The 12,684-nt window shown below is 39.2% G+C and overlaps 1 protein-coding gene across 1 annotated transcript in view; it reads right to left on the bottom strand.

Annotated features, from left to right (window-relative positions):
- SH2D4A (SH2 domain containing 4A) overlaps positions 1–12,684 on the bottom strand; it is a 103,365-nt gene that overhangs the window by 53,898 nt on the left and 36,783 nt on the right. The gene's annotated exons all lie outside the window — the stretch shown is intronic.

The raw sequence follows: 12,684 nt of genomic DNA, 5'->3' as shown, positions 1-12,684 counted from the left end.
GGTGAAGTCTAAGGATCCCTTGTAGAAGAATGGTTTTAAATGCATAAAAGTACATCAGAATACAAAGTAAAGCAACTATGTTGAAATACATTTAATGTTTTATTTTAAATCATGGATCCCTTAGGGTCTGTGGGCCTCCGGTTAAGAGTCTTTGATATAAAAACAATATACACTGATTGGTTATACTGATCTTTGCAAAGAAATGTGCTCACTCAGAGGAGAACATATCAGACTAGAACTCACTGAGAAAAATGGAAGAGGGAGAAAAGTTTGTGGAGATAATTGCATATGCCTGAGGAGGGAGTTAATGGTAAAGGGATTCCTACAGCCATCAACAAGATTGAATTGTGCTTAGGGCATAAGCTCCTCTCCCTCAGTGAGCCCCACACTCAGTTTTACTATTAATGGACAAGGTTTAGACTGTTGACATAACTTCCTCATCTCCTGAGTACAACCAGTCACGAGGCCCATTTAATGTTTTCTGTAATAAACTTGGAGCTTTTTTTTAGTTTAGAGAAAGCCTCAGGGATTTACCCTTTTTCTTCATTGTTAAAATATAATTACCCACCTGGAAGCCTGTCCTCACATCCCTCCAGCTCCATACTGCTGAGACCTCAGATTCCCTTCTAGGTCTGCTATCCCTGAATCAGCCCATTCTGCCACCTTTCTGACCCTAGTATTGATGAAATAGGATCTATTTCAAGCTCTAGGTAATACTGTATGTATATTTTTGGTCTGGACTTGGGATTTTTCTCCCTGTAGGGAAATTCCCACGTGGCAACTTCTTCCACCAATGCCTACCAGCAACTTGTCAGTAATTTGAAGTCTCAGAGTCGCTGAGAGTTTAGGTTATTTTTTGCCACCCGTGTCAAAATCCTGCCTGCAGCACTTAGTGGCAGAGTGATTTTGAGTCACAGCCTCTCTCAGCCTTAGTTTTCTCACATATAAATTGTACATAATGGCACCTATGGCACACGCTTGTTAGAATCAAGGTGAGGCCATAAATGTAAAGTGCTTGGCAAAATTTAAAGTACATATAACTGTGAGCTTTTTATTATTCCTTCTGACTCCAAGGCTGGCTCTCCACCCACCATGCCATGCTATACAAAGTCATAATTTATAATAAATCTGTTACTTTGAGCACCTTTAAATATTTGTCAGTGGCCTAAAGTAACAAACAAATATTAAGCACCTAAACCACAATGATTTTTTAATTATTAAGATTTTTTATGGAAGGCATGCACACATATACAATGTCTCTACTATATACATATGTATATATTTAAATATTGTAATATACTACATATAAGTAATATAATAGAGAATATATTGAAATTACCATACTTATAGTATTTATACTATATTTATAATATAATAAATATAAGTATAATAAAATTATAGTATAAATATATATTTGCCATATATTATATGTAGAAAATACTATAACAATATTATATTATTCTTTCTCTCTAATCTCCCTAAATAAGCTCATAAAGTATTTCAATGCTTCCTTTAAGGGGTTTATGATTTCATTATTATGGTTACTTCCTCTTACAGAACAGATCACAATCTATTCGTGCCTTTTCATTCCACAGAATTCTCGTCAAGGAGGATTTAAGTTGAAAGCCAGCCTCTGATAATTACTACATCATGACCTTAGTTTAACCTTAGTTTTTCTCTTCTATAAAATGAGGCTGTACAAATGGCCTTCGAGCTCCCTCCCAGCTCTAGATTTATGACGCCATGATCCTTCCATAGATCATGCATGGAGGATCACCCCAAAGCAGCCTTCCTATAGGACCTTTTGTTTTGGGAAGGTATTGCTGTAGCACCCTGGATGTCAGTCCGTTCATCATCCTTCATTCTCACTACATCACTGGCCCACTGCCACTTCCATTCATTCTATCGCAATGGAGGGAGACCTTTTACGCTACTTCATCCACACAAGTAATCATTGGTAACATGCTCCAGCCTGCTTACAGCCATCCTTTAAATTCCCCATGATTACACAATAAACCAAAGTTTTATTTTGAATTAAAACATAGTTCCACAGAATTAAAAAAAAAAACACCACAGTTGGATTAATGGGCTTTCAAAGGTAAAGAGGTGAATTATTCAGACACTCCCAGAAGGAGGATTCTTTCCAGTTAAGGTGTACCTTTGCACACTAACAGCACAGACACTGAACGCCCATGCTGTCTCTAAACATCACTATTGATGTGCTTTCAGGGGAACGCAAACCACATTCCTATTTGTGAAATGAAGGGCAAAGAGGCCAAGAATGGAGATTTTTTTTAAGTATTGTTGCCTTGTAATTCTGTCCTAGTTGCTGTATTACAATACACTGCTGCTGATTCTCCTGGACTCAGAATTCTGAGCTAAAAAGGCCTTCAAGATAATAAGGGCTCACACAGAGAGATTTAAGGTTTGCAAAGGGCTTTACATACATTATCTTATTTGATATTCTTTCAATTTCTCATTTTTATAAACAAGGGAAATAGGAGTCAGAGAAATGAAAGTATCTGACCCAAGGTCAGGCAGAAAGTATGAGTGCCATGACCAGAATCCAGGTCTCCTGATTTCCTTTCTTGGGCCAGTACCATTTCTAAGGGCAAAGAGTTCATGCAAACTTGTTCATTTCCATTAATAAAGAGAAAGAATATTGAACCATCATGGAATAGTCATCTAAAACTTACTACAAATGTAAAAAAACACCCCAAATTTGGAAACTAATACCATCAAGAGCAGACAGCTATAAATGCCACAGCAGAATAAAGGAAGGATCAGTGATTTCCTCAGCAGGGCACTACAGATGAGAGACCGGAAATCATTTATTACTTAGCCAGTAAGTCCTAGGCACAGAGGCATGAAGAGATAGGCCAGTGGCCACAAAGCTAGCAAGTGTCAGAGGTGGAATTTAAAGCACGTCTTCATGATATGGGTTATCCACCATGCCACCCTCTACCAACTAGTTTAGGACTCTATATGCTACCAGGGATGGGATACCTGTGGCCTTGAGGCTACACGTGTGTGGCCTTCTAGATCCTTGGGTGTGGCCTTTTGACAGAATCCAAGTTTTATAGAACAAACCTTTTTATTAAGGGGATTTGTTCTGTGAAGTTTGGATTCAGTCAAAAGGTCGCACTTGAGGATCTAGAGGGCCACATGTGGCCTTGAGGTCGCAGGTTTCCCACCCCTGCTAGACCATGCTGCTGGTACCATGCTGGAATAATTTGCTTAAATCAATTTATATGACTTTAATCTGTACTGATGGGTATTATAATAATAATAATAATAAAGTAATAACAAAGACAACACTATTGGGTTTTTTGGGATCATTTCATTTGCATAGAGAACTCATGGTGAGGAAACTGTCTGCCAATGCAGATCAGTAACTGGGGACAGAGTCTTATATTTCTGTAAAAATTTAATGAGTGTTAAACTTACAAATGTGACAGTCTCCAACATATTTAAGAAATTGGGCTATAAAAAGATGCAGTTAATATTATATGCTAAAAGAATTATCTCTCCCCTGTAGACCCTTTGTCATGTGAGATGGATTGGTCTCATTATATTCATTTTTAAAACTGGTTTGAGAAATACTTTATCTCTGACTTCCAAGTTATCTGCCATTAAATTAATGCCCACTAATTTTTTATCCTGCAATTTTTAAGAATGACTTTTAGCAGTCATACAAATGCAATGATGCCACATGTTTGACAACTCTTTTTCTGGGTGTCTTGAATTCTGGGCTTCCGATGTTAACATGGCCACTGTTGTATCTTTAGTCTTCAGCTCCCTAAGGCAGGTGCTGCCAGTACAGGGGGAGGCAGGCAGAAGAGGAAGTAGGTTAGGTTGACTACCTGAGGGCAGGGACTGTTATGTCTTTGTCTCCCCAGAACCTTGCTCAAATAAGCCCTTAAGAAATGCTTGTGTAATAGTATACATCTGGCATGTAGGATCATCAGGCTAGCACTGGAAGGGACTTCCGAGGCCATGTAGTCAAACGTCTAATTTTATAGATGAGGAAACTGAAGAACAGGGAGGTTAAGTGATTTGCCCATGGCCACGTGAATAGTGGGTTTGACAAATGCTGTTGATTGAGTGATTGACTGAAATGAACCGATCATGGGTCATCGGTTTTAAATAATGCAACCTCAGGTAAGTCACTTCTTTCTCTTTGGGATTCATTCAGTTTCATCAACTACAATTTGTGGAGGCTGGGCTGTATAATCTAATGTCCTTTCCAGCTATAATATGGTCCGATTTTATTAAATGTAGTTATAAAAGTGTTGGCATGCTAAATAAAAGAGGTCTGGTTAAGCCCGAGCATATAAAAACTCACATTCTTCAGCTACCCCTGCATGCGTGCAAACCAATTTTTGTTTGTTTCGTCTTGTTTCTTCAAAGGATAAATTCTGGCAAAAATGTTTTTCCTCTCATTCTGCGTGAGGATGAGTAACGGGTCTGATTGAATGTTTCAGTCTCTAACTGGTTATCATGCCTTTCTTAGAGGATTAATCTAACAGCTAGATAGAGGAACAGCTTATCTGAAAATGGGCTTTGTGATTATTTTTAAAAATCTACCTAACATTTGTTTTAACTGAAAGCTGTAGACTCATACTGCCTTTCCTGATTCCCCTCCTCCCTCCCCCATGACTAGGTTGTAGCACAACCACCTTGTACTGAATACCTTGTGTTCATGCTGTGTATATTCTGTATACACTTTATATATATACACAGAGGCAGCAAGAATTAATGAATAAAAAGCTCACTTCAGAACATTTGGGGTCATATACCTGCCTGGTGATGCTGGGCGAGATACTTAATAGTCATAGCTAACATTTACATGGGCCTATTAGTTGTCGTAGTAGACAGAGGGCTGGGCCTGGAGTTAGTAAGACTCCATCTTCATGAGTTCAAATCCAGCTGCAGCCACTTCCTAGCTGTGTGACCTTGGGCAAGTCACTTAGCCCTGCTTGCCTCAGTTTTCTCATCTTTAAAAAGAGTTAGAGAAGGAAATGGTAAACCACACCAATATCTTTGCCAAGAAAACCCCAAATGGGCTTTTAGTCCCATGAAGAGTTGGATTAAATAGGAAAAATAATTACAAAGCAGATGCTTTGCTAAGCTCTTTACAAACATTATCTCATTTAATCCTTACAACAACCCTGGAAAGCAGGTTCTATTATTGTCTTCATTTTACAGAAACTGAGGCAAACACAGGTTCAGTGACTTGCCCAGGGTCACACAGCTAGGAAGTGTCTGAGGCTGGATTTGAACTCAGGTACTCCTGACTCTAGGCCTGGCACTCTATCTACAACACCTCCTAGCTGCCCTGACTAATCTCTAGTTGCTTCTAGTTGTTAAGATTTGCTACTTTATTTGGGGGAGGGCCCCATGAGCTATGTTTCTCCTGGGGGATGCTTATTTAAGGAATGAGACAGTCCTGAACAACTGGAATAAATGCCAGAAATGATGGTGTTGGTTAAAAAAAACAAACCAGTCTGTAAGCTTCTTTGAGATTACAAACTCCTTGGGGATGAGGAGATGTCTTCTTTGTCTTTTGAATAAGGCAACCTCAGGCTAGTCATTTCCTGTCTTTGGGATTCACTCAGTTTCCGCCATCTCCAAAATGTAGAAGTTGGGCTCTAAAGTTCCCTTCCAGATCTAACAGCTTATGATTTCACCTTCCCTTCCACCTCCAACCCCAGTGATACCAGTGTTCACAGTGTACGTGCGCACATTTATGTGTGTGCACAAACACACATATACATGCACATGTGTACGCGCGCGCACACACACACACACGCTATTTGCTGACTAGACCAGACACAGCACTGAGGACACTATTAGATGCTCATGTACTTGTAGTTAACTGCTAAAAGCGAGGGGGCTAATTCAGCACATAACATTGTGCTGAATGGGGTCAGGCGTCCGTATACATCTGTCCTTACAGCAGCCTTCTCTATACAACCTGAAAATCCCTTTATTTAGCTAAAAACAAGACATTTCCCAATTGAAAATCTGAAGCGTAGGAACATGGCTCTGGTCATCTCAAAGGCTGTATGCAAACAAGTTATTTCTTTCTAACATCCAACATTCTTAAATACCAAAAGCTTTTTACAGTGAGCTCCTAAGTATTACAGAACCTGGAGATCAAATAATAATTTTTTTAGCATAGCGATTAAGTGACAAACTACTACAAAGCGTTTAGTTATTGTTTTTTTTTAAATGTCTGAGTTTAAGAAACACCAAATAAAACAAGCATTTCTGTATGTATAGCAACTCTCCCCGATGGCTGCTCTTAAAGAGGCTGCAGTACATTTCAGTGAAGTTGGTACGCGCATGGAAGCCTGTGTAGGGGGCTTGAAGTAGTTTTTTTTTTTTTAGTCAACTGCTTTTTTGTTTTTTTAAGCAACAGTGGTTTATACAACTCAGAAAAGGCTAATATGTCATTTGCAGTCTCTCTTTCTCATATTTGTGTCTGTAAGGATTGCTGATGAAACTAGGAAATTCTCTTATGGATATCTCTTTTTGAGATACATAATAAATTCAATATCTAACTTTCAAGGCTGTCCTGTTTATGATTTTTTCTGGCCTTCTAAAGGATTTATTTTTAAAAACAAGCAAAACAATTTCAAGGGCATGGTCAAGAGCCCAGTATATACCACCTTGCTCAAAGACTTGTGAGGAAATCACTTTATAAACCTTAAAATACTACATAAATGTTATTCATCCCAATCTCTTATACATTCGATAGCTATGGTACTGTATAGAATGGTAACTGACTTTCAGGAGGCTACTCTTAATAAATAAATTCGTAAAATACCTTCTGAAACACAGGATCCTACGATTTAGAGCAGGAAGGGGCCTTAGAGGACATTTCAATCTAACCTCTCATTTTACAAATAAGTAAACGGAGATCCATAAAGGTTAGCGGAAAATTAAGTTACTTTCAACATATTTTAAATTTTAAACAGATTTTATTCCAATTCTCTAAAAATTGGTAATTAGTTGGTAATAAGAAACTATGTATTCTGTTAGCCAAAATACTAACTATAACACCCAATCCTCCTACCAGTTTGAATAGAAGGGAGTTTGCTGTGACAAATAAAACATTGTGTTCTGGACTATGTCCAGGTTTAAAATAAGGGGAGAAATTCATTACTACAGGTCTTGCTTCAAGAGTCGAATGAGACTATTTTGATAAAGTTATAGAGAATCTTGATGCAAATATGGCAAAGACAGTAATTTTCCTAGGGCTGCAGATTAGAGGGATGGAACAATTGGAAAACATGGTTTATTGCTGACAAAAGAGTATTAACTCCACACAGATAAAGATTTTTTTCTGGAGAAGTAAATGAGGACAATGGGTACCCTCAGGCAGCTTTTCCCCTTTTCTTCCTTTTCTTGTACACTGTTCCTGGCAGTCTACACAAGGCACTTATCAGCAGGCACTAATTTAAAATTAACAGTAAACCCATACATGGCATGTATTTATATAGTACCTTTTTTTTTGAAACAACAGTTTTCCTGTTGTGCCTACATTTGTTAAGTGGGTGGTATTTTAAAACTGCATGGTACACCAGCTTATCCGCTCTGCAGCTACGCTCCTCTGCCCCAGACACCAAACGGAAAGGGGAAGAGGAAAATATAAGGTAGATGTGTCTAAGGTGTTTGGAGATGAGGGATTTTCAGGAAGTGAAGAAAGCACAGGAGCAGAAGTCAATCTATAGTCACTATATAGTGAGTGATAAGTAGGGACACATAGGCCCAAGAGAAAAACAAAAACAAAAAACCAAGCAAGATAAAAACCTCATAAAATTTTAGAGATAATATTTGTACGATTTTGAACATGTAGGTGCTATTATAGACATAAATATGAGAAGCAGAGACTGCAAATGACATACAGCATGCAAATGCATTATTAGCCTTTCATGAGTTGTATAAACCACTGTTGCTTAAAAAAAAGCAGTTGACTTAAAAAAAAAACTACTTCAAGCCCCCTACACAGCCTTCAATACGTGTATCAACTTCACTAAAATGTAATGCAACCTCTTTAAGAGCAGCCATTGGGGTTATACTTATTATATCTTTCAGATCAGTACCCCAGTAGCATCGGAAACATGGATGCCAATAAATACTTAATTATGTGATGATTGTTGTTATCGTCTGTCCTTTGTTTTCACAGAGGACCAATGGCATCACAGGGTGATGTCTTGACTTGTGCATGAACTGGCTTTGAGTGAGGCAGAGCTGCACAAAGTTGTCAGCTTCACTCTTCCTTCCAGATCATAGAAGTCCAGTGGCAAGACAAAAGTCAGGACCACTGAGATACAGTGGATGACCTTGAAATCTTCAATGTCTGACCAAGTTCTGCTTCACCTGCCTTCATGGCCATTGGACTATCTGCCCATTTTGCTGGCGGAAGTATTCATATGCTTGGGATAGACACCCCTCTAACTCACCAATGAGTTTAAGACTCCTGGGTTACCCTTAACCTGATTTAGCCTGTCTGCCAAGAGACTTTACTGGGGTGTGGCTGCTATGCATGCTTCTTGGAGCCACTGGTAAGAGCTGAGTGCCAGGTAGACACCAAAGGTGAATGAGCAGCCCTGAAAAAGGCTTGGCAAGCCCTCACACTAGAGGTGCTAGTCCTCCCTGAACACTCCCCACACCCCTGTCTATGTGATTAACCAATTACTGTAGACAGCTATGAGAGTGAGAATGAGCTTCAAGATCTTATATATAACTATGTGTGTGTGCATTCTTGAAGCACGTTCTAAATGTATATATATATGTGTATATATATATAATATACACATACACACATGTATATATACATACTGTATACACACATACACATACATATACACAGACACTCTATGTGACATAGACCCCTATATACTCTCACATCCAGACTTGAGGATCTACCTTTTCCTTAGAGTTGTTCTGCCACATGTAGAAACAAGTTGGGTTTCAGAACTTTACCAATTAGATACTCAGATCTATCACACCTTAGTCAGCACATCGCTCCATATGGATTGGCACTGGGACCCAAGGCCCATTTCTTATTCAACTATCTTTACAGGCAGGAATCACCTGCCCATGTCTGCCCCTAAAATCTCCCTATACTCAAACAAAATCAGTTTCAACTCAAATGTTCTTCTTTCCTTACACTCACCTTCTTATTCTTTTGTTTGTTTTTTTGTTCTGTTTTGTTTACAAAGCAATTGGGGTTAAGTGACTTGCCCAGGGTCACACAACTAGTAAGTGTCAAGTGACTGAGGCCAGATTTGAACTCAGGTCCTCCCAACTCCAGGGCCAGTGCTCTATCTACTGCATCACCTAGCTGCCCCATAAAGTATCATTCTCCAAAAGCCATAACTATGGCATTATGTAAGTTTCTACTATGTGAACCATCTTATATAAATATTTTATCTAATGGAAAGAGCTTATCTTATGGCTTAGAGTCAGAGGAATGAGGTTCAAATCTTAGCTCACCTATTTGCTACCTGAGCAAAGCACTAAGGGCTTCACTTTCCTCATCTGTAAAATGGACAAATGGACGGGGTGGCTAGATGATAAGCTCAAAACCTCATGATCCCATGATCCTTTGGTGATCACACATTCCACCGACTGAGGCTCCACGGTTTGATAAATAGTATTCTAATTCCTTCTCTGTTCTTATCTGTTATGGGGAATAAGCTGTCTCACTCTTCCCACTGATTCCCCTCTCCACCCACACATGCATCCACACACTGTACACACAGAAATGATACTGAAATAAGTTTATTCAAAAAACAACTGGGCTTCTTTCTGCTGTGAACTAGCAACACATTCCTACTTCATTCAAACCTCACATTCTTCACTCACTTGTCAGAAATGTTCTTCCTATCTTTATGCATAGCATCCCTTCTCAGGACTTTTAAAGACAGGGTATACAGACCATCTTATCATCTCTCTATACACTATCTCCTTTAACAATCTCATTTACTCTCAAGGCTTCAGTTAGCACTCCTTTTTTGCAGATGATTACATTTATATCTGCAGTCCTGAAGACCTGAAGATTTCACTAGCTCTAGAGTTATATCTCTGTCTAGACGTCCCACTGACACCTTTGGAAGGAAACCTTTAAATAATATAGTCCAACCCCTGCATTTTACGGATGAGGAAACTAAGGCAAAGAGAATTTTAGTGACTTGCGAATCACACAGGTAGGAAGTGGCAAAGCTAAGGATAGAATCCTGGTCTTCTACCTCCAAATCTAACACTCTTCCCACTCCAGCGCCCTGCCTCTCCAAAGTCTGATCTGACAGAGTTGGATTCTGTTGTGCCTTCTGAAATAGTACAGGGATGAAAGGAAGCTATAGGGCTTTTGTTCAGCACATAATCATTGGTGCACGGCTCTAAGATGCCATCTTTCTTTCCCTAACATATAAAGTAGCACTGCCCAAGGTTGCAGGGTGGGGGTGGGGAGGGAGGGGACAGGGGTAGAAGAGATAAATCTCCTTAAATTATTTTTTTAAAAGGATCTTAGAGGTTTTTCCTCTCTCTCTCTCTCTCTCTCTCTATGTATATATATATACATACATACATACATACATACATACATACATACATATACATACATACATACATATATATATATACATATATATATATATATCCCCCGCTTCCCCCTGTCTCTCTTTATCCCTCCCTCCCTTCTACTCCCTACCTCTTCCTCCACCCACCCATCCAGGTTAAGAACCTTAAAGTCTACGTAGTTAACTGAATAAGAAGTTGAGCATACTAGTGATCTATCATTTTCTTCACAAAAACAATCACATATTTGGCATATCCTCCAACAATTCAACTCAACAAGCATTTATTAAGTATTTGCTACGTGCAAGACATAGTACTAGGAAGCAGTGATATAAAAATGCACATGCACACACATGTTCTACTAGGTGTGGAGGCAACATGTACACAAATAAGAAAATGCAAGATGTCAATGAAGTAAGTGCAAATTAGTGGGGGAGGCACTATAAGCTGGGGGGATAATGAAAGGCCAAGTGGCACTTGAGGTGAACCTTGAAGGGAGCTATAAGTTCAAAGAGGTGGAGGCACGGAATGGGAGCAGGAAATGAAATGTCCCATAAGGATGGAATGTAGCATGCATGAGTGACTTCAAGTAATGTTAATACAGACTAGAAAAACAGAATCACAGATGTTAGAGCTGGAAGGGAGCTTAGCAATCACCTTGTATAACTCATACCTGAAAGGAACCCCCACTACAAGATGCTTGATAAATGGTCATCTCACCTCTACTCAGAGTTCATTACTGGTTAGGTCCACTATGTGAAGGGTCTTAAAGGTCAAACAGTAAAATTTATATTTCATCCTAGGGACAATAAAGGAGCCACTGAAGCTTCAGTCAGTTACCTTGTCATTCTAATCACTATCCCTATGACTTCCCTCGCCCAAACACCCCTCCCTGGGCACCTAATGTGTTGTCTTCCCTATTAGAACGTAAACTTCTTAAGGGCAGGAATTATCTTGCTTTTGTATCTGTAGTCCCAGTACTTGGCACAATGGCTGGCACATAGGAAGTATTTAATAAACGATTTTTCATTCATCCATTCATTCACTCAATCACTCATTCATTCATTGTTATGCTAGGGAATGACTTGGTCAGACATGCTTTAAAAATATCAATTTGGCAACTGTGTGGAGCAATGACATCAAACTCAGATAGAAACAGAGCCACTAAACTGTACATAAGAATCCCTGCCATAGCATACTGACATATGAAAAACACAATTTAACATTATCTATGTCCTATTGTATTTTATTCATTTTGTTAAATATTTATTTAAGATTTGCATTTTAATCTGGTTGAGATCCACTTAGGAATGTTGCAGACCTCAGGTTGCACATGTTTGACATCTCTGATGTGGAGGATGGATTGGTGAAAGGGAACCTTGGAAATAGGGAGGTTAATTAGGAAGCTATTATAGTTCAGGCAAAAGGTGATTCAGGCCTGAAGTAGGGTGGTTGTTGCATGAGTGGAGAGAGAGACAGAGGCAAGGGATGTCATCAAAGCAGAAATGACAAGACGTGGTAACTGATCGGATATGGTGCGTAGGGGCAGAGTGAATACTGATTCTGAGGCTGGGAACCCTACCTCAATTCCCCAGTCCTTAGGAGGGAGGTGGTGCTCTTGATAGCAAGAAGTAAATTAGAAGGAGAGATGGACTGCCTGGACTTTTTTTCTTCTCTAACCCTCATTGTGACTTTACCAGTTCTCTGCCGATGATTCCGGCAACCCTCTTCAATCTTCTGAGCTCCAGACCTACATTGCTTACTGCCTTCTGGACATGTCTACTTGGATGTCCCACTGGACTCAACTTGGCTTTATATAATTTGAGCAGAAGGTAATCTAAGTAATCCATTCCATTTTTCCCCCCAGAAAACCTAGACAATAACAAAGCCAAACCTTTAGCTACACAAGAATAGAAGAATGAGAATCCAAAATAGAGTCTATGATAACAATTACTGACATTTACATAGTGATTTAGTTTACAGATTCCTTTATATTAATTCTCTCCCTTGAGCCTCGCTGTGTCCTACAAAGTAGGGATGAAAAGGTTCATTATCCCAATTTTACCAGCAAAGAAACTGAAGCTCGCAGATAGA

This window comes from Trichosurus vulpecula, chromosome 3 (assembly GCF_011100635.1).
Source record: "Trichosurus vulpecula isolate mTriVul1 chromosome 3, mTriVul1.pri, whole genome shotgun sequence".
Taxonomy (NCBI): domain Eukaryota; kingdom Metazoa; phylum Chordata; class Mammalia; order Diprotodontia; family Phalangeridae; genus Trichosurus; species Trichosurus vulpecula.
Note: the sequence above shows the minus strand (reverse complement) of the source record. Positions and strands in the feature narration are given on the sequence as shown.